Source organism: Crinia signifera, chromosome 3, assembly GCF_055691185.1.
Source record: "Crinia signifera chromosome 3, ASM5569118v1, whole genome shotgun sequence".
Lineage (NCBI taxonomy): Eukaryota > Metazoa > Chordata > Amphibia > Anura > Myobatrachidae > Crinia > Crinia signifera.
This window is the reverse complement of record NC_139219.1, coordinates 36,298,951-36,322,680: the sequence shown is the minus strand read 5'-3', so window position 1 is coordinate 36,322,680 and position 23,730 is coordinate 36,298,951. Positions and strand designations below refer to the sequence as shown.

The following is a 23,730-nucleotide window of genomic DNA, read 5'->3' as shown; positions in this document are numbered from 1 at the left end:
ATCATGGGAAACACAGTGGAAGAATCTAAAAAAAAAATGAAATAAATGACCACTCAGCAAATACACATAAGAGAAATACGACTTCAAGCAGCGATAGAAGACAGAACTCAGAAATGTCAGCTAGAATTACATCAAGATTAAAACCTCATCTAGCAGCGATGGCCTGTGGGGCAGAAAGGATGGGTGGTCTCTTCTTATCCAGGAGATTTGCAATTGATGACAGCGGAACACCTGATTTGTGAACGCAGGTCTGGTCGGATCGCGTTCTGCGGCCGCACTGACACTAATAGCTGTCAGCATCAGGAGGCATTCATCTTCTCTTGGTATTAACAGATTAAATAAAATGCTCTAATAGACACTTATTATGTTTGACTGAGGAAAACAATTAATATGTGGCGAGTACTATTGAACAGAAGAGCAGCTAGCTACTGTATAAATGTGTTCATTCATATTTTATATCAATGCTTATAAATAGATGGGTTATTTTATATGACAGGAGAACAGATCAATGAATGCACTCAAGCCAACAGGAATACAGACAGTGTTTAATGCGTACAGAGGAGCATGAAGAATAAGGCTGCAGCCATTGGCGCACAGTGCGTTGTAGGTGATGACATTTCAGCTGTTGATAAGACATGTCAGGGGAATGCATGACAAGAAGCAGAGAGGCAAAGGCGATAATGCGTCAGTAATAGACTGTACACAGTAAATATATATTTTAAAAGTTCAAAGAGCAATAAGAAAATGCCTATGACAGCGGTTTTGAGAACTAAAATGGGCTTAGCAATTAGTGTTCTTTCCATACAGTTTATATGGGACACGTAGGGCCTGATTCAGCCCTGCACGCAATTCCTAATGTGGTCGAAACTGGCAATTATTTTTTTTACCCCGCTTATGTGCCATTCAGAAATCTCCGAGAAGGGGAGCAGAGTGGTTTTAGCCTGTGGGTGATTAGTCTTAAGCCCCGTACACACACTATATGACTCCGATATCAGTAACAATATCGGTGGTGGTCGAAGGTCAACAATATAGTACGTACACACTGGAGTTTTTTCTGGTTCACAGGCAGCGTTGTGAAGTTCTCAGCGCTGTGTCTGATTTTAACGCCGCCCGCAATTCGCAATGCCAACCGACCCCCTTCGCTCGACGAATTCACCCACGCGGCTGATAATGGATGTTTTGCATAAATATCCATTCGCAGACTTGTGGGCGAGGACCACTTTATTTGATGGTCGCCGACCATCGAATGATGTGAAACGAGAACGCAAGATTAAGACACTCTCAGGTGTCTTACCTTTGCGTGCGCCCTGTGCAAGGACAGGGCGGGCAGCTGACATATGGCGTCACTGCCTCATTTCCATGGGAACGTCCAGCATTTTCATGGTTCCCATGGGCGCATCCATCCGCCACCGCCCGACGCCCTCCGTTCACACTGTTGAGTGCGAATGTGACGCCGAACTTGCAGTTTACTTTTCCCATTCGCACCAGGCATCTGCACATGCGCAGATGCCAAACATCGCTCCATGCAAATGTGCTGGGGAGCGAACGGAACAGAACAAGGTCCTCTGAACGATGTTGTTCTGAGGGTTATCTTTTCAAATCTCATCTACTGTGTACTGGGCTATACTCGGAAGACTCTCCTCAACTTGCCTCCCTCAGGAGCAATCACATCCTAAAATCACTCCGCTCCTCAGAGACAGATCACAGATCTCTGTATAACTCTGCACCTCATTTTCCCAACAGTTTATTTTTATACATGTTTATGTACAGTATACCGTTATGTCCCATATATATCATTACCGGTAGTTGACCTACAGTAGGAGCCAGTTTCATCTTTGTTCCTTTGGCCATGGCTCACCATGGCTAGCCATGGCTATTCTATTGTTCTCAGCTGCAATGCAATACATTGAACAATAGAGTAGGGGATTAGCAGAGTAATCCAATTACTCACTTAATCCTATTATGGACATAGATGGCAGTGGCTCCCAGTGTAATTGGTTATCACAGGTGTGTGCATGCACAGATTCATCTGACTTGGATTGGGTCTGCTGCACCAGGAATGGGGGGTTACGGCAATACAGATAATAATAATGACAAATACCATCACAGGCAGTGAGGGGGGTGATGTAGACAAAGCCAACTATAAATATGGGCAGATATTGGCATGGAATTCCAATCACTGGAAGCAGATAGATTGAGAATATACTCTATCTTCAATTATCGTCAAACGGTAAAGACATAAACTTTCCACCAAAATCGGCACAAACTATACCCAGTGGGCCGGAGTAGGGGCACATACATACTGGGTGACTTTGAGCTGAAAGCAGCTCAGTTTTGTCATCTGAGCTGCTTTCAGCTCAAAAGCCAGTGTGTACAGGGCAGTGATGAGCGGTGAGCAATGATGCGGGGACATGCATCTGTGCTACTGCTGAGCACTGCAGCCCCCACTGAAGCCCACTGCTTCTAGAGCGCAGGCTTCTACTTTACCTCCGGACGCTGGTGGCCATTCAAAGTAGAGATGGATCATTCCTGAACGAAGCGGGTCTTTTGAACGGATTCCATAAAAGACTGAGGGAGCCGTCGTTCTTTTACTTTCAGTTTCGTTTTTCATTACAATGCATTTTCCTGATCTCAGCACTGCCACCTGTGGCAGCTGAGATGTACTAACTCCGGAGACTGCGTTCAGTGCTGCTACTGCAAGTAAAAGAAAGAATAACAAGGCTGCTGCTGCTAGGGATGGCCATCGGTGCAGACACCATCGACGGTTGCCATCGATGGCGATTCTGCACCCAGCCATCGATCAGTGTTTTACTCGGTTATGTATGTTCTTATTTGTTCAGCTTACTGTTTTAAAAAAAAAAAAAAAGTTAAAAAAAATGGCAATAAATGATTGTAAAACAAATTATGCTATTCTCAAATTACCCCTTCTTTCAAAGTGAACCGTTGATCTGCCCAAAAGATACAGATCTTTTCACCGACTGATCTGCTGGATCCCAGCTCTCGTTAGTGACCCGTTTTGCCCATCACTAATTCAAAGTGCGGCATGTTCTGGTGAGCGAGCCAATCAGAGCTCGCATACCAGCAGCCGCACTGAGGGGTAGATTTATTAAGCTCGGTGAAGTGATAAACTGTCTAGTTTTTATCACCGGCCAATCAGCTCTTACCTGTCATTTTTCAAACCAAGCCTGTAACTTCACAGGTAGGAGCTGATTGGCCAGTGATAAAAACCAGACAGTTCATCACTTCACCGAGCTTAATAAATCTACCCCTGATTGGCTTCCAAGTCAGTGCATATTTTAAATTGCCACCAGCGTGCGGCGGTGGAGGAAAAGACTGCGCTCTGCGAGCTGTGGGATTCAGCTGGGGTAGCGCAGCATAAGGGGAGGTGGGGGACTCTGCACTTCACTTCACTCTGGGTGGGGGGGGGGGGGGGCGGCGGCGGACTAGAAATCAGTCCCGGGCAGGCTCCACAATTTCTAATGGCAGCCCTGGGAAGACATGACAATGTTTTGGTGAAACGTAAGCCAACTCCGCCCCCTCCCGCCCACAAACGACTGCATTCTGTCAATCATCTGACATCTACAACCCAACTGTATCAAAAGACGCAGGATCCGTACTGCACATGCGCAGTTGCATTGGCTTGACTATCCCTCTAATCTAATACTGTACCCACTATATGGGCTTACCCCTATTTCTGAAAACCTATGTACAGTATCTGTATAATATGTGATATACTATTTGCCATTTGACGCACAACATAAAAGATGTCTATGATGGGTTTTCAAAACTGTTTACGGAGAATTGTAATTTAATTATAATGTGAAAATATGAACGATTTACATTTGCATTATGGCATATTACAAGTGATAGTTCTATAAATGTATAATTCTTTCCATGCATTTAAACATTACTTGCTGATATACCCTGCATATATTTATTATGTCGGCTATGGATTTTCCTTTTTTAAATCAAGATCTGGTGCCAGTTATTATCTCAGTGACAGCTGTGAAGGGAAACACTTACGGTAGTTGTTTCTATTTCTATACACATTTATATATGCAACATTTCCATCCTAAAAAAAATAATTACAGCATCCCTGCCAAACTGGAAATGCAGTGATATTGATCTGAAACATGTAGAAATGCAACTAATGATATTGCCAGATATTAAATGAATTGGCTGTCTGGGCCGTATTACACAGATGCTATGCAAATTTACTAAGAATTGCGTTTCTGCAATTTTGCTGATTTTATTGCAACAAAGTAGCAATTTTACAAATCACTAATTTACTAATGGGCAATTCACATGTAAATTGAATGTCAAACTCAACTTTGCACCAAAATTGTGGCAAACCACCATCGGAAATATGTGGTTCCTATGTATTTCAGTGAACCAGCACTGGGATCTTGAGCCAGTCCTGGTGTTGGAAACATAGGGGAAACAATGCTTTCAGGTCCACTACTGGAGGTAAAGCCACAGCCAGGGAACACAATTGACTGGGTCCTCCAAGCCAAAGCATTCAACCACCCAACTACAAACCCCAGCCTTGATGCTCCAAAAAAGTTGGGTCCACTCAATAAAATGGGGGCTATCTACAGCACCCCGGCCGGTGGGTGCCAATTTGATAACATTTGTGTAAAAGTAAGAGTGATATAGTCTTTTATAGGATGGCTACAGTTCCCAGAAAGCCTACCCTACATACTTGGAGAACTAGAAGTACCATCATGTGGGGCTTTAAGAGAATGCTGGTACCTGTAGTCCCCCTGTAAATGATTTTTTTTTTTAATCACAGGACACACACCATTGTCAGTACAACTTTAATACACAAAGATATTTACTTACCTTGTCCCTGGTGCCGCTCAGTTCTCCTTTTCAGTAGAATCCTTTACACAATGGGGGTTAGGTTAGATATATACGCACCCACCCCTTGCAGAAGAATGGTCCTCTTTTCCATTCGCATCCTGGAGGTTAAAAAAAAGAAAGAAAAACTTGTGCAGTAGCGCATCACTCTCAACCCTCGGACTCACCTCCCCATGTGTGATTCTGGCACACCACCTCATGTGTGACTTTGTCCTTCCTCCCCACATGGGCAAGATGGCAAGTCATTAGTATGTTTTTACATTACTGTGGAATGATACCACAATATTTTCCTCTTTATCACTCTTGGTTTAGTACATACCCCCCCCCCCCCCCCCCATTTTCCTGTATGTCTACAATGTTTTCTTGGTAAGATCATTTAAATCCTGCTTTGTGTTGTATGCCCAGATGTATGATGTCCCTAGGGATACATTCATATATAATGTAATTACCATCAAAATTAACCTTATTACATGAAATCAAACATTTCATTTGTCTAGAGTACCAGTGTGTAATTTCTAATACTGCCATCACAACTGTGTATTGTATAATACATGTGACCTTTTGCGTAAGTTATTCTGTTAAAAAGAAAGTGTGTTGCTTTTAGAAGCTTGTAATGTAGTTGAAAACAGTTTAAGCAAGGTTAACGTATTTTAAACTATACTAAGATAAATGAGTCAAAGAAATACATTCCTGGGAAAGGTAAATTGAAAACATAATTCAGGAAGCAGTATTAGCAAGGTGATTTAATAAAGATGAGAAATATAATCTAGACCGCAAACAGAAAGCTGTGCTCTTTCGTAATCTTCTTAAATAAAAACCATAAAAGAATCCTGAGACAGTAAATTGTTACATAAATAATGCTACAAAATACATTTTGTTTTGTGAAAATTTTGCCTGACCTTGACAAGTCACTTGCATGACCTTTCACTTGCATGACCTTTACTTAACTCCTTTAGCACTTGCATGTTGTCAGCATACAGGTGTTATCGGTGGCTCAAGGAAGAGGGAAGACGTGTACAGGAGAAGAGCAGGTGACCAAGGACAGAACCCTGCAGCATGCCAATAAGAAGGCTGGAGGGGGGTGGGGTGTAAGGTGGAGCCAGAAGCAGAGGAGTGGTTGGAGACTTAGTAGGTCAACCAGACGTGGACAGTGCTGGAGAGGTCAATGGACTGAATGGTGCATAGGAGAGGGTGAGTAATGATGTTGAAGGCCGCATAAAGGTCAAGAAGGATGAGCAAAGAAGTGGCCCTTAAAATAGGTCAACAGCAGATCATTGACATTTTTGGTTAGGGTAGTTTCAGTGGAGTGAAGTGGGTGAAAGCTAGTATGGTGAGGATCACTGATGGAGTTGACAGAGAGGTAGCTGGTGAGAAGAATGTAGACAAGCTGCTCAAATAATTTGGAGGCAAATGGGAGAAGATAAATGGCATGGTAGCTGTTGGGTGAGGCTGGGTCAAGGTTGGGTTTTTAAGAATAAGTGAGATAGGGCATGTTTAAAAGGCGAGGGAAATATGCCAATGAAAAAGTATAAGTTAAAGAGGTTAGTAAGGAAGGAACATGCAGTGAGAAAAGGGCAGTGGAGGAGGTAAGAGGGGACAGGGCCCAGCGGGCAGGTGGAGGGGCGAGAGCATAGTATTAGAGAGTGGACTTTTTTCGGCGGATGTAGCACAAGGGAGGGTAGGAGTGAGGGGATGGATTGGCAGAGGGGAGAGAGCAGGATATTTTATGGCAGATTTCCTCAATCTCAAAGAGAAATAGGCAAAGGCAATGACCGTGAGCAAGGAATGCAGTGGAGGCAAAGGAGAGTGTTGAAAGTGGTGGGGAGTGACCGAGAAGAGATGAACAACTAGAAGAAGAATTGCTTAGCAAAGCAGATGTAAGGAAGAGGAGATGAACTTGAAGTAGAAGAAATCTGCCAGACAGCGTAATTTCCTCCAGAGGTGTTTTGCAGTACATGGTCATTTTTGCAGGAAATGGGCCAGTTTTAACTGTCAGGGCTGTGGTTTGAAACAGCAGATGGAGGCATAGCATAGAGGGGAAGCATTATCTAGAGCAAAGGTAAGGGTAAGGATGTAATAGGGGGTCATCTGGTTGAGGCAGGTCATGGTGGATAGGAGTGATCAAAGGGAAATAACATAGATTTAGGTTGCTCCTTCAAAATCAGCAGAGAAGTAATATAGATCTGGTCACACCTGGTAAGGACCTTTGCATTAAGGACTTTGGTACATACCTACCTGCTTATACATCTGACCTTGCCTCCCTCGACTTTACAGAGTACAACAGTCACTTTTGTTCTTAACATTTAGCTGCCCGCTAGTGAGGATTTACCAACACGGATCAATTGGGATACTACTCCAGATACCTACCTCCAGCGGCCTCCAGATTGTTCAATCTGTGATCTTGGACTCCGACCAATTGGGATTCTTTGCCTAATGGTTCAGTGCAGGTTTTTATTTCTTTTAACAAATGGTCCTACTGTTTACTATTGTCCATTTTTTTTATTGTTGATATTAAATGTGTTCATTGATTCACTTGTCGTTCAATTAATTTTTTAGAGCAATGCTTCTTTTTGTTTCTGTTTGTGCATGTTTTGTTTGGGAATTGACTACTCCCATTGGCAGCTGCTTTCTTAGAGAACATCCGTGATTGATATGGGCTCGGGATTAACATATTGTTAATATCTTTTTTACCTGAAAAGGTTGACCCATACAAAAGGTCGATACAGTCAAAAGGAAGGATGGATTGTAAATGATGAAAAAGTTGAACAAAATTATTCAAAGAACCATATGTAGACCACAGGTGCATCGACCATTGAATCTATCAACCTTTTGTACCTGTTGACCTTAAGCACTGTCGACCTTATATGTGTCAACCTTTTCACTGTCAACATTTTGTATCTATCGACCTAAGGCATGTCAATGAGTTTACTGTTGATCTACCATCCAGAACCCGTTATACCGCCATGGGCTGCAAGATTACTATGTATTTGCAAATCTGTGGAATAAGGCTAATTTTATTACAAAATAATAATTTTGTTTTTCTTAATAAAAGTTGACTTAATTACTTCATGCAACTATTGTAATAAAACAAGTTCAGGTTAATATGAATATCTTGCCCTTCTATATTAGACTGGTAAATGACACATACAGTAGGTATAATATTACATGCATAATTTAGATGAAAGTGCTCTAGAACAAGGCTTATTTGAAAACTATTTTAATAAAAATAATACTAAAGACAAATAAAAATAAGGGAAACCATATGCAAAGCCTTCCATCGAAGGTAAGATTAAAGAGCATATAAATCCTGATTTAGGAAGTCATTTTCAGCTGCTGTAAAATATTTCAATATCATGTGTCAATCAAAACAAATGGCTGAATTAATTATCATAAGACATGTCTAGCAATTACAAATTGAGGTAACATGGCCATTTAGTCTTAAGGATTCCATACATTACAACGATTTTGCACAATTTCAGGTGATTAAGACCTTTCGGGACGATATATAGTTTGGGTACTTGTTTCCTAGAACGGCCACCATCAGGGGTAATCGTGTACCTTAACTTAAGGTACACGATTACCCCCGATGGACCCGATTTCCTTTGAAATCAGTTCCATTTTGCCGGCAAAGGCAAAATCGGGTCCATCGCGTCGGTCGGGTGCATTAACATGGCACGCGACCGACGCGATGCACCCGATTTTGCCATAGGGTTCTATGTTAAAATATTTTTAACATTGAAATCGGGAAAAAAATGGGAAATGGGCCACCCCACGTTTGAGGCCAACCCGAAGCGTGGCGAGCGTAGCGAGCCCGCGAGGGGCGGCGGTACGCGTCCTCCGACCTTTTCATACCCCTACTATCCACGTCGGCGTGGAGTTGAGAATATAAAGTGTGGCGAGCGCAGCGAGCCACCGAGCCCGAAGCGTGGCGAGCGCAGCGAGCCCCGCGAGGGGACGCGTATACCTGTGAAGTTATACCCCTCGCCAAGCTTCGGGCTTGGTGGATCGCTGCGCTCGCCACACTTTATATTCTCAACTCCACGCCGACGTGGATAGTAGGGGTATGAAAAGGTCGGAGGACGCGTACCGCCGCCGCTCGCAACGCTTCGGGTTGGCGTCAATCGTGGGGTGGCGTTGAGGGGGTTAAAATTGGGGTCTGGGGATAATTTTACATTGAATCCAATGTAAAATAGGGTCCCAGGGACCCTATTCACATTTCAATCAATGTAAAAATCGGGACCATCGCGTCGGTCGCATCGCATGCGATTTGGTCGCATGCGATGCGATGCGACTGACCCGATCAACATCGGTGTGGCCGTTCTAGGAAACAAGTACCATAGTTTGTAATGTGTCAAATCATTGGGGCAGCATGGACGATATAATGGTTAGCATTGCTACCCCCTAGCGCCGTGGTCATGGGTTCGATTCCCACCATGGCCCCCAACTGTGCGGAGTTTGTATATTCTCCCCGTGCTTGATTGGGTTTACCCTGGGTACTCCCACATTCCAAAAATATACTGGTCGGTTAATTGACTCCCATAAAAATTAACCCTAGAATGTCTTTGTGTGTGTGTGTATATATATGTGGTAGGGAATATAGAATGTAAGCTCCACTGGGGCAGGGACTGATGCGAATGTTCATTTATTCTCTGTAAAGTGCTGCGGAATATGTATGCACTATATAAGAAACTGTTAATAAATTAAATAAAAAAATACATTGTGTTTTCCATCTGATCCGATTCGATGTGCGGTCCCCTGCGAGTGTCGTATAGGAGCCCCTAGATCGCTCATACTGCACCATTGATTTATCGGAATCGGATGGAAAAAGGAGTGCTTTTTGCGCATTCGATATGTCGCAGGAAGTTTGACTGGCATTTCCAGTCCCTGTGGCCCCCTGATCCAGCCCTTCAGATATATCTTATGGTACAATAGTATACCATTAGATATATCTCATGCGATTTATCATGGCTTGATCAATCGCATGAGATATATCGGTACTTGTGTAGTTTCGTTGGGGCCCTTTATATAGTAGTTTCCTGAGAGTCAGGGTTTGGTACTTATTAGCTATTTTGGGAGTCTCTATAGTAGGAGCATCCTATTCAAAACAAACTGTTACGTGGAAATAAACAGCTAGAACTGGAAGTAAAGCAATGTACTATTTAAAATCCCTTATTATTTGCATTATTGCTTAGCCATGATACAAACTGTGAACACTGAACTCAGGAATAAGGTGATCCTATCCCCAGGGCTTCCGGTACGCTTCCATTAGAAAACAAATTTTACCCTATTAAAAATAAATCACACTTTTTCACATGCCGGTGTTAACTAGGACCCAATAATACGTCTACAGGAAATTGGCAGAGTTAAACAAATCAAGCCAAAACAAATGAAATTTATTACTGTAGTAATTAGATTGTCGAATAAATAAAAAAGACAATTTGTTTTACAAAGTAAAAAAGAACGAAGAAGCCATCAAAGATTTCAATGATACATTATAGTCAATCCCGAATGAGATTAATTGACTATCATGAAATTGCAAAGCAAGATAATAAGTCATTTACAACTAAATTATATTTTTCTGAATTTAGTCATTATTTAATATCACAAATAGGCAGAAAATGCATACATTGCACTTTTGCACCTTACAAAGCACATCTCTGTCCATATTATGAATCGACCAACCACTTACTCTTCCCAACCACAGCAGGGCAGAAGCTGCTGCAGCAACCAGACCAAGTCTCCAACTATCCACCTTTCCTTCCCAACCACAGCAGGGCAGAAGCTGCTGCAGCAGCCAGAGCAGGTCTCCAACTATCCACCTTCCCTTCCCAACCACAGCAGAGCAGGGAGTGCGCCCCTCCAGCCTGGCGCCTCCCTGCTTTGCAGGATCTGCTGAGCGGCTAGCACCGGCCCTGGAATTATCTGATATTCAGTAACTGGATGGGCTGAGTAGAGTTCCCCGGTAAGCTGAGGGTTCAAACAGCGTGTAATAATATTGTATTTTTTTTTTTTTTATATTATATGAATGCATTATGTACTTTTGTTATTGCCAAGCTGCCCCTTTTTCTTTTTGTTAGAATGCAGCGCCCAGCGTCTGTCTCCATACACTGTTTAGTGTGCAGCCTACAGACTGCCTTGTCCCCTTGCAGCCACTGTAGCTAGACGTCACCCTGAGTGACAGCTCGCATAGCGAATAGCAGGGCAGAGACCCCTGACCCTGCTGGCAGCGTTTCCTTTCCTGTAGGGAAGAGATAGCGTGATAGTGTGCCTCAGAGCGTGTGTGACATCCTCCATGCCTGTTTGCAGCTCCACGTGCACCGGAGCGCGTAAGAGCAATCCCCGCTGTACTCCCGTTACAAGCGTGACCTTTATACAGGGAGATTCATCATCATTGGCAGCAGCGTCGACTGGGAGAGATACCGCAGCATAAACCAGTTAATTGCCATTAACCCTGCACAAGCTGAACGCTACAGTTAAGTAACACCTGAAACTGTGATTCCCATGCATCAGTTGTATTACACCTGAAGTTAACTACTGAAGTACTGTTGTATTCTACAAGCCTGTCACTTGAATAAACCTCAAGTTGGTTATATCTTCTAAGTGTGTCGTCTAACAACCACACAGCACGTATTTATAGACACTCTGCCAATAGGTTATGGGCCCAGCACGTCACGTGCGCGAAGATTAACCCCCTAAAGACCAAGTGCTAGCGCAGTACATAAAAGAACACAAAGGAATTATTTCCAAAATTGTCATTTGTGGAAGAGTTAACGAGAATGCACAGTACAGGGCATAGCATGAACTTTCCAAAACTCAAAGGCTCAGAGAATTACACTACATGGAAGTTCGCTATGGAAATGCAGCTTAAAAGGGAGAAGCTATGGAAAGTCACAATAGCTCCAGGAGATAGTCCAAACCCAGAAGAGGTAGACAAGGCCATTGGCACAATAGGCCTGGCTGTGGAGCAGCATGTTTACTCTACAATCTGTGGGAAAGAGTCCGCTAAGGACTGTGGACTTGTCTAAGTTCTTAATGTTGATTTGAAGTTTTGATGTTCTGAATGTCTTTTCTCTCTAACCATATTTTCGGTTACAGGTATAACAAAAGGACAAAGTATTGTATTAAGTTCTTTTATGTAGCCGAAGACAGCCTTGAGCGAGGGGGAGTGTTAGAATGCAGCGCCCAGCGTCTGTCTCCATACACTGTTTAGTGTGCAGCCTACAGACTGCCTTGTCCCCTTGCAGCCACTGTAGCTAGACGTCACCCTGAGTGACAGCTCACATAGCGAATAGCAGGGCAGAGACCCCTGACCCTGCTGGCAGCGTTTCCTTTCCTGTAGGGAAGAGATAGCGTGATAGTGTGCCTCAGAGCGTGTGTGACATCCTCCATGCCTGTTTGCAGCTCCACGTGCACCGGAGCGCGTAAGAGCAATCCCCGCTGTACTCCCGTTACAAGCGTGACCTTTATACAGGGAGATTCATCATCATTGGCAGCAGCGTCGACTGGGAGAGATACCGCAGCGTAAACCAGTTAATTGCCATTAACCCTGCACAAGCTGAACGCTACAGTTAAGTAACACCTGAAACTGTGATTCCCATGCATCAGTTGTATTACACCTGAAGTTAACTACTGAAGTACTGTTGTATTCTACAAGCCTGTCACTTGAATAAACCTCAAGTTGGTTATATCTTCTAAGTGTGTCGTCTAACAACCACACAGCACGTATTTATAGACACTCTGCCAATACTTTTTACATAATTAAAATGTGTGACTTGCAATGCTCAACAAATGATTCTCAATGTGATTAAATTGACATATGTGCCAATTTAATTCATATCCATATAGGCCGATTTATCATGTGGTGTGCTGTGATAATATCAGCCCATTTGCAATGTTGTTGTTGTTTGGTAAAAGTTTAACTTGCATTGTCAAAAACTGCCGCTGGTTTGTCGAATCCACGATTGTTTTCAAACATCGACTTGTGGTTTTCGCCGATGTACAGTTTCCGACTGTCGGAATCTATTCCGACAGTCGGAAAAATGGACCCAACATTGAATAGGTCGAATGTAAATTCAACCTAATCTTGGTCGGAAACAGACAACATTTTTGCCTGTCGGAAATATCGGCAAGGTTTGAATACCCCACATAGAGAAACATTCCATTACATTGTATTTAGTTGTTTTTTTTAATCCATTTTTACAAATCAAGTGTTAATCCCCTTTTTTTATTTTGTTTCATTTTAGTCCTCAATGATAGCAAGAAAAATATTGATCCTAGGCATGAATCTATTTGAAGATCAGATTTAACGTTTTATTGACCACTGTGTGGCGTCTAGAAATATGACCATGGGGTTAAAGTTCGCAGGATAAAGGCCTACTACAGTCAATGTAATTACATTGCCCTCTGACTGTGCCGGATTCAACCATACTCATTATTGATCTTGCTAGGTGCTTCTATAAACACCCATCACACGCTTTTAAAATATATATTGAAGAACAAGTTAATGACCTCTCTTCCTTTAATGGGTAAAGTACTCAACATGCTGGATTCGTCATCTAGCTGTTTCTTTAGGGGAGGAAAATAGTATGTAGCTAAATTGCTTAAAAAGGCAACATAGTCAACGTTTTTAACAGTTTATTTAAGTTTGTACAGAACTGAGTTTATATACAAATACCAGGGGAATAACGGTTATAATTATCAACCACCTACCAGAGCAAGGTGATGCTTCCATATACCGTAGCTGTACTGTAGGTACCTGCAATATAACCAGGATTATAGAAAGCCTTCTTCAGGTGGACATGTGCACTTGGTGATACAATATATTATACAGAAGGTCAGGCTGCTGTGAGATTACCGCTAATTCCACATACAGTAAGGGACCTTATCTGATTGCAGTACAAATTTGTTCTCAGAATGGGAAAAACCATGTGCACTGCAGGTGGGGCAGATGGAACATGCAGAAAGAGTTAGATTTGGGTGGGATGTGTTGAAACTGAAATCTAAATTGCAGTGTAAAAATAATGCAGCCAGTATTTACCCTGCACAGAAACAAAATAACTTACACAAATCTAACTCTCTCTATACTTGTTACATCTGCCCCACCTGCAGTGCACATGGTTTTGCCCATTTTGAGGACAACTTTGTACTGCGATCAGATCTGAATAAGGGCCAATGTACAACAAACTGAAGGGGATATTTATCAAAGCTTGGAGAGATATACTGTAGTGGTAGATTTAACAATGAATGATATTCTTGTTAACACTCATTATAAATGATAGATGGTGTTCCAGCCAATCGGCTCTTAACACAAAACATGACACTTAGGAGCTGATTGGCTGAAGCACCATTTATCATTCATAACGTCTGAGAATAGGAATATCACTCGCTATTAAACCTGCTTCATAAAGTACCAACCAATCAGCTTCTAATTGTCACTCGAGGCTGTTTTTAAAAATGACGGTTGATTGGTTGGTACTTTATTTACTCATGTCACCGTTCATTTTTAAAGGCGAACCCTACTTAACTTACATGCATCACCAACAAACACCACTTTTATGACCTATAAACACTGTTGGAATCCATAAGGGTATACAGTTAGCAGTGATAACCAAAAGCATTTCAACGATTTCACCAGAACCTCATGACCACCAACATCACGGACAGAGGTGTGCAGATAAATGTGCAGTGTTGGGTTACAGAAGATAGCAGCAGAATCTTCTCTGTTCATCCAGACTTAAGGTGCATATACAATGGCCCTTATTCTGGTTGACTCACTCGCTCCTTGCGAGTCACCCTAACCCCGCCTTGCGAATGGTTAGCCGGCGCCACCCATTTGAAAGCGGGATTCGTTCGCAAGGCTTGCAAATGTATGTATGACTTGAACATCCATTTGCATGCCAGTGGGAACCTCCCCCATCTTTCGATGGTCGCCGACCATCGAATGGTGGTGAAGGCGCATGCATTTGTAAGGGTGGTCCAGACCACTCTTACATATGCTTGTAGAATTGCAGGGAATTGGGTGGGCAGCTGACCTCCGGTTATTTCAGCTGGTGAGCTGTCTGCCTCCTGCACGTGTGCCACGGATGCATTAGCATGTGCACGCCCAGCGTTTTCATGGGAATGCCCATGTCCCAGCCAGGCACCCCACGCCCCTCTCCACCACCACCCCCCTAAAAAGGCTGAGTGTGTGCACTCGGCGAACAGACTTTTCGCCAAGTTTGCAGGCACCCAGTGTATGCACATGAGCAAAACATCGATCCCTGTGTGAACGAGCACCCACTACGAATGAACAAGAATAAGGGCCAATGTGCGATCCCCGTAGCCACCGATATCAGCTTGCCAATTCAGGCTGGCAGTAAGCCATAATGGGACTCAGTATGTGAATCGTTCCGTTCAATGCAATCTCAACCCTTTGAGTTCTGAGTGAATTTGTCTAAATTGGTGGGAAAACAACATTTTTTATTTGGACTTATATAACAAATGTGAGCGACACTGCCATTTTTAGGGGATATTTTGCACATCGCTCACAGAGATGTTGGCACGCCAAGGGTTAATGGCTGAGGGTACATCACGTCAAACCTGTCACAGTCACGATGAGCTTCAGTACATCTGTATATAGAAAACACACACACCTAGGGTATAAAGGGCTTATTAAAAATAAATACCAGAAACCATTTTCAGCTCCTCTGGCATCCCATGAGTATCCAAGCATAAACATGAATGAAAACAATGGAAAATAATATACAGTGAAATGATTTTTTAAAAGGTGACATTTATTACAAAGAAAACATTAAAATATTGCACAGAATATATCAGTGCAAATAGAGCTCATCTGAGCCAAGAGGACAGCAATAGGATTAAAAGGTCCCAATAACAGGAGTAGGGTTAATGCGTTTCGTCCATCTGTATCAGTCATCATCATTATGCAGATGAGTACTCAGGGCCATTGCGACCACTAGGCAGCTTTAGGCATTTGCCTGTGGGCGCTGGCCACTGGAGGGCAGCAGTTTGTAGCAAGGCAACCCCCCTCCCCCCCCCTGGAGCCAGGTGAGCGGTGCTGCACTCGTACATATCCCCCACAATCCCCTTGGGACTTGGTTGGAGGCGGCCACATCCCCCCCCCCCCCCAGTGGAGCCAAGTGAGTGGCGCCCGCAGCCGTATAAACCCCAGCTCCCGCGGCTGTATCCCCCCAGTGGAGCTGTGAGGTGGCCGCACATCCCCCCATTTAGCTAAGTGAGTGGTGCCCGCGGTCACATACACACACCCCCCCCCCTGCCCCGCCTGGGGCACTGATAGCACTTGCACCGGCCCTGTGAGTACTGACTGCAGTGGTTTGCTGTCCTTTGCCAGGGTTGGGTGGGGAAGTTTAAGTTTAGGCTGTGGAGAGGGATGATTAGTGTTAGACATCAGATAGGAAGAGTTAGGTTGGTAGAGGGGTGAGGGTAAGTATACTTATCAGCCATTGTCCTGATTCTGATCATCAGTATTCTGCCGACCGGCTGCCGACTGCTGGATACCTGAATGTATTTATTACATCTAGAGGATAATGAAAATAATCTTTTGCTTTCTTAAGGTCAACAAAACAGTGAAGTGTCAATTAAAATGCTGATATACATGAAGGCTAAAACAGGCTTGGTTTACATTTATTATTATTCCTATTTAAATTCTCTCGGTCAGAGCTGCCAAACCAGCAGTTTAATAGGGTGTGGTATGACTGGCTGACGGTTGGAAACCCGATGGTCAGTATACTGACAACAGAATCCCAGCTGCCGGTACTCCGACAGGGGGGCGAGCGCGCAAAAAAGCCCCTTGAAGCCCCTTGTGCACTTGCCATGGGTTCTTTTCTCTCTCTATAGGGGACCCCCACAAGGGAGAATAGCCCCTGTTGGATGGGATCCAAGCTGTCGGGCAGTTAAACAGTTGAGATTTTGAGTTCGGTATACTGAGTCATCCAGCAACCCCTTCCTTAGGCCATTTCCAGTAATCTACAACCTGTTTGTTAGGGATCCCAACTATCGGGCAGTTGAACAGTCGGGCCGCTGGCCAGTCACCCGGCACCCGTATTATAAATATACCTTTTAAATGCAACAAAAAATTGCTGGCTCTGGGCGAGCCCATACATGCGGACTGATTTGCTTTGTATACCAGGATTGCTTTTATTGCATCTATCTGGTATAAAACCATATTGCATTTAATAAAGCATAGATTTGTTTTTGATGACGTTCCAATATACGGTATTACAACTAGACCTTAAAAACTCTGCTACATTCATATGGTATACTACATCTCCATTAATGAGAATAAATAAGGGATTGCTTCTGTGCTGTAACATCTGCCGTCAGTCTTGTTTATATTTTGTAGTCTGTGGTCTTCATTTATTTTATAGCAGCCCAATATGACACAGAACTTAATGTTCTCTCCAGTATTCCGCTGTACGAGTAGTTGTGTAGGATTACTGGAAATCTGGTGAAGAAAGAACATATGAGACTAAGGCCCTTATTCTGGTCCATATGCAGCCAGTCTGCGTTCACACGGGGACCGATGTTTCTTTAGTGCGCGTGAACATCCCAACATAGCAGGTGGGGGAAGGGGGGATGGGGGATGGAGATGGGCAAGGGGGGTGTGTGGCCAGCCTCATTACCATATCGGAACAAGGATGTTCATGCCAAAAAGTTTAGGGCAACCAGCAAACAAGGTTATGTGTGTCACAAGCAAGCTCTAAAAAAGCAGAGCAAGACTACAGGATACAGAGCAATGCAAGACAAAATAGCAACACTCTCATTTGCAAATATGTAGTATTACAGATGGCAGCCCGATAAAGTTGCATACTGTATGAATGACCCCTTTGAAAGTCAGGCCTCAAGCTGGTGATAAGTATAGATATAATCAGAATAACTGAGCTTGTGTATCCTACTCATTCCGTCAATGATCCATTATGAGGGCGAGATGTATCAAATGGAAAATGCGGTAAAACCCCGGTTTTACCGCATTTTCCAATGTATCAAAAATGATACCGCACTGAAGGGTATCGCCACCTTTGGGTGGCGATACCCTATAGAAGCCTATGGGCTTCTTTTCGCCGACGCAAACCCGCCGCCTCGCCGACCCCCCCCCTCTGGCTTACCTTCCTGAAGGGTCCTCCTGGACCCCGGAAGGTAAGCCCTGCCTCCCCCTAGTGAAGCAGCCGGACATCCTTCCGGCTGCAGGGGGAGGAGGAAGCGCCGGGGACAGCATACATAGCTGTCCCCGGCGTGAGGGGAGAGCGTGGCGGCAGGGAGGTGACGGAGACCCCCGCACACCAGTGTACAGGTATCGTGGGGGGCCTCCGTCACCGCACCGCGATGCCAGCCGCATATGTTAGTATATATGCGGCAGCATCGCGGTGAGGGGGCGGCGATGTATTTTAATATATCCTGCCCTGAATGAGCTGGAACAGCAAGAGAACAGATTAGGGATTTCCTTGTCTCAAAAGTAAACTCATTAGTAGAGAGAAAATACCCCAAAAACAGAAATCCTGCATCTACGGAGAAAATAATTAACTATACAACTTTCATTTGTATTTGATTAAAGCCGCAGCTACCTGTATGTATCTCAGTGACTAAAGGTTACCACTTGGAATTAGCATAAACATTATTAAAAACTCAACAGAACTTGGAGACACAAGTGCAGCCAGTTTACAGTAGCTTTGTCTTAGTCCTTTCCCTACATAACACTGACCTTTACCTCCTACATACAAGGCAGGATTGATGTCTTAGATAAAATATTACCCCTCAAAACAAGAAAGAGGATTGGAGAGAGATAAAGTAGATGGTGATATCTCCCTTCCCTTTATCTCTTACCAGGGCTTAGTAAGTAGGGGCCTATTTACTAAGTCTTGTATGGAGATAATTTGGAAGGAGATAAAGTACCAGCCAATCAGCTCCTCCAGGCTGTGTATAAAAAATGAAAGTTACTTTAGGAGTTGGTTGGCTGGTACTTTATCCCAGTCTACTTTATCTCCATACAAGGCTTTGTAAATAGATCCCTGTACCCTTTAAAGTCATACATTTGAACTCTTCATTCTGAAACTGAGCTTACACAGGCTTCCAGTCACACTGGGCCTTGTGAGTATTTGGCCTTGCTGGGTCCGGGAAATGGTTTTTCTGAAGTTCGACCCCCTTTACCCCTCCCCCGAATGACTCTACCTGTCAATCAGGCAGAGGTATTCATAATACTGAAATGCGAACTGTGGGTTGGGTCACTTATGTGATACAATCTGAATATGGCCCTATGAGAGTAATGTGAATGTTGACAATGTCAACATTCAGACCGTGTCATCATTCTGGTGTAGACATTCTTAATGTTGACATGATCACCACATACAACAAGATCTTAGTCGAAAAATTAAAGCTTCACTAGCACCTAGGTAAATGTACGGAGCCTATCACTCCCCCGGGGAACCCATCTGGAGCCACTGTAACTTCTGCTTGGACATTGAAAAAAATATCCCAGCTGCAAACCATCCTTGATGTTATTAGACCTGGGAATACCCCAACTAACATTGTTAATTACAGTAAAACCAGCTCTGATTATAATACGTTATAATACTAGCCACGAATAACTGAGCTATAAGAGTCAATCGAAATATCCATTGAACAGTATCAATTAAAATTCCAAAAAAATTGATAATTAAGTCTTCATTATCAGTATGTTTAGCAAACCAACCAAAGGCATTAAGCTACAGTAAAACGAAATGTGCTAGTGGTAGGTCGTACCACAAATGAAAGAAAAATATTGAAATAATGGTTTGCCAGTTTCCAATTTTGCCAAGATGACCAGTGTGGCAGCACAGTGCAACACCCATCTGCAAATGCAGGGGCATTTCCAGGTACATAACCATAGGTTTAGCCATAGTGGGGGAACAAAGTGCCATTGCTATGGGGCCCAGAGGAATAAGGAGCCCCAGACCCAGGTTGTGGGTGCATGGCCAGCGGCTCTGTGAGTTCCCAGTCCCTCTGTCTTCGGGAATAGGCACACAGGGTCTATTCACCACTTCTCTGCTCACCAGAGCAGTGCCGGGCAGAGGGGACCCCTAACTAATCCCCTACCACAGGACACTGCTGGCCCTGGGCAAAAATCAGGACAGATGGGAGGTATGTTAAAAATGCCGTAACTTGAGTCAAGGACATCATACATATATTTTATACATGTATGTAAAGATTGTTAAGATAAAGGGGGAAATGTATCAAACATTGGAGAGAGATAACGTATTGTACTAATCAAGCAGCTCCTGTCATTTTACAAACAGTAAAGTAACAATTTTACAAATGAAAAGGACAGTTAGGAGCTGATTGCTTGGTACTTTGGGGGGGGGGGGATGTACACAGCCTCGGGGAGTGATAAAGTGGACGGAAATAAAGTAGCAGCCATTCAACTCCTAACTGTGTTGGACAAATTACAAATAGTATGTGATTGGTTGATACTCCACTGTAACTCTCTGTAATGTTTGACACATTATTGCAACATAATCATTTCAGATTGTCCATAGAACATTTCCTGATCTACAGTAGGCATAGGTGAGCAGCAAGCCCTCCGAGGACCATTCCGCTTTCCAGCAAACCTCCATACAGGGTAGTTTTATATACATTTCTAAGAAATTCAATATTTTGTTAATAGCTGGTCCCCCTGAGAAGCCGTAACCACATTTGCTATATTATGTTCTACCTGCAGGGCTGGTGGATGTGTCACTTCCACTTTACAGAATTATTCCTTAATCATTGAATCCACAGCACCAGCCAAGTGCGTATCCCGATGGGAAAAGTTCTTGAATATTCCATTCCAGGATTGCTTTGATATGTGTGAACTTGTCTTTCTTTTATGGATTTTCAAAATGCCCAATATATAAACTCCATACATGTATGTTATTCTTTATTCATATAGGGGGTTAGTCTGGTTCATTTACTCGGATGCGAATTCACATCCTTGCGAGTGACCCAAAGCCAACCTTGTGTATGCTGGTACGCCGGCCCACCATTCGCAAGGGGCATTCGTTTGCACCGGGGAGCGAATGGATGTTTTACATAAACATCCATTCACATGCCACCGGGACCCTCCCACATCTTTTGATGGTTGGCGACCATCAAAAGATGTGGAAGGTGCACGCATATGTAAGGTTGCTCTGAGCAACCTTACATACAGGGCCGGCGCCACCACTAGGCAAATCTAGGCATTTGCCTAGGGCGCCGGCCACTGGAGGGCGGCATTTTGTGCCGCCCGGGTACCTGTCCTACGGCGCTGTGTATTTAAATCTGGCGGCAGCAGCAGCGGGGGTCCCTGCAGCCCATTAGAAATCAGGAGCGCTATCCGCCGGGCTATGCGGAAGCGCTTCTAGTGTGAAAACTCTGGCAGCACGGCGCACGCTGATCTCAGCCAATCAGCGTGCTGCCAGTGTTTTCACACTAGAAGCGCTTCCGCATAGCCCGGCGGATATCGCTCGTGATTTCTAATGGACTGCTGCTGCCGCCGCCAGATTGAAATACACAGCGCCGCAGGTCAGGTACCCCCGGCACCGGGGCGCCCCCACCCCGACTCGCCTGGGGCGCTCCGGTGCCTTGCACCGGCCCTGCTTACATATGCGTGTACGCTCGGGGGGAAGTAGGTGGACATCCGGTGATGTCACTTACCCACCTCCCGCATGTCCATAATGGCTGAATTAGCATGAGCATCCACTGTTCTCATGGTAACGCCCATAAAAAGCTGGGTGTTCCCATATGCTAATAGTCCTGTAAATTTTCTGCGGATATCTAATCAAATATTTGTTGATTAGCAACCAATCAGAAACTATCTAATATTTGCTAGAAGGTGCTACATAAATAAGAAATAGAATATGATTGGTTGCTATGGGCGATATCCCATCTTCAATAGAACTCCCATCTTAGTAAATTTACCCCTTAATATTTTATCTTACGTACTTGTTTTATTAAAATTCATTTATATTTTAGTCTATGGAGATTGCTTCGCAAATAATGTCAACGTTGTTTGTTATTTTGTCTTGCAAGGTGAAGGAACACATTGCAGGGAATGTCAGCCGTTGTTCTATTCATCAGTGTAAATGACATTATGTGAGGTGTGTTCCAGTAAGTTCTCTCTAATTGAATCTTCCACTTTAAAACGGCAAAAGATCATGGTTCTCAAGACCAATGTTTCACCCATAATGAATTGTGGTTGACAAAATGCTTCCAATTTGCTTAATTCCGTACATGAACAAACAAGGAGCAATACGTCCTGAACAAGGGCGACAGGAAAATACATTATGTTTACTAACGATTTGCACAAGTGTCATTAGATGACAAGCACAGGCATCTTTAGAGAAAGGTCACAGAGGCCGAGAGGGCTATTTACTAATATTGCTCTAAGGTGGAAATATCTTCGGCCCATAACAAGCAATTAGCTTTTATCCGTCTAGTGCAAGTTTAACCGTGAAAACTATCGTCAGCAATCAGTGTCAGTAACACAGTCAGTGGCGTAACAATGACACTGCAGCCCAAGCTATGGCTTGGGGGAGCCGGCGCTGTGGGGGCGCATGGTCTCTGCGGATTCCAATAGGTCTGGCCATCCGTATGGAATCTGCTGAAATGTCCCTCCAAAAATGGCCACTATCTTAGAGGAGACAGATGCTAGAGGTCCTACTGGGTAGCATATACAGTACATATGCCTACTCTGAAATTACATATTTCGGGTAGCAAAATATATAGATATATTTCCCCTGGCAATGAGCATGTAGAGCCCTGGCAACAAGCATGTAACTCCCTGGCAATGAGCATGTAACCCCCTGGTAATGGTAACAAGCAAACAACCACTGGTAATGAATAAGAAACCACTTTTCAAGATAACCAGCGTTGGCTTCGTTTCTCAAATAATTTAAATAATGACGGTTTCTTTCAATTTAGAAATGTAATCAAATAAAATCATAATAAGAACATATATTAAAAATGGAACACATACAATGTATATATAGGTTTAAAATGGGTGGATACCCTTAAGACACTCTTACACTCCTATATCCAGGATATTTGTAAGCAACTGGGAGGGATGTCTCTATTATAGGGCATCAATATATTACCAGGCAGCCGATATCCAGATAAATGGTGCAATAGTAGCAGATGAATTCTGGTTGATTGTCTGGTAAACCTGGGTAGTGTGTGTGTGTGTGATTGCTGCTGGTCCAGTCCTTTTAATTAATGAAATGGTGAATGACCAGGTAGAGATGGTAGGTCCCGTATCCAGTGGAGCTGTTTTAGTTTGTAATCCTCAGTAGTGTGGTAAGTGTCAAGGGTATGGTAAGTTCTGAAAAATCTCTACGCATTTCTCTATGAAAGGTATCCCAGTTTTATCAGGATAAGAATTCCCTCCAGCCAGTTTGCATGGTGTTCACTTGAACGGTTGATAAAACAATTGGAATCAGTTGGTTTTCTAAGCACTTTGTACATATTTTATTTTAAGCAATATAGATCCACAGATCCAGATAGGCTAGTTCTTTTGACTAACAGAGGGTAAAGTCAGTGGGTAAAGGGGGAAAACTTTTTTTAGGTATATAAGTGAAGGGAGAAAAACAAAAAGTGGAATAATTAGACTGAAGACAGAGAGTGGAAGTTTTCTTGAGGGGGACAATGTAATAGCAGATAATATTAATAATTATTTCTGCTCAGTATTCACTGCTGAAAGAGAGGGGAAGGGGCCACAGTTAAGTTGCAAGTATAGTCAGAAAACTGAGGGAGAGACAAGTACATTTACAGAGGAGAAAGTCCTCACAGAACTCTCAAAACTGAAAGTGGATAAATCAATGGGGCCAGATGGGATACATCCAAGGATACTAAAAGAGCTTAAAGGGG

At 43.5% G+C, this 23,730-nt stretch overlaps 1 long non-coding RNA gene across 1 annotated transcript; it reads right to left on the bottom strand.

Moving 5' to 3' along the window:
- Positions 1-4,842: 4,842 nt before the first annotated feature.
- LOC146062469 (uncharacterized) lies at positions 4,843-15,878 on the bottom strand. The gene is made up of 3 exons (XR_014471334.1): positions 15,525-15,878; positions 13,570-13,615; positions 4,843-4,961 (listed from the first exon to the last, which is right to left on the bottom strand). It is a non-coding gene; the product is annotated as an uncharacterized LOC146062469 (long non-coding RNA).
- Between the last annotated feature and the right edge of the window lie 7,852 nt (positions 15,879-23,730).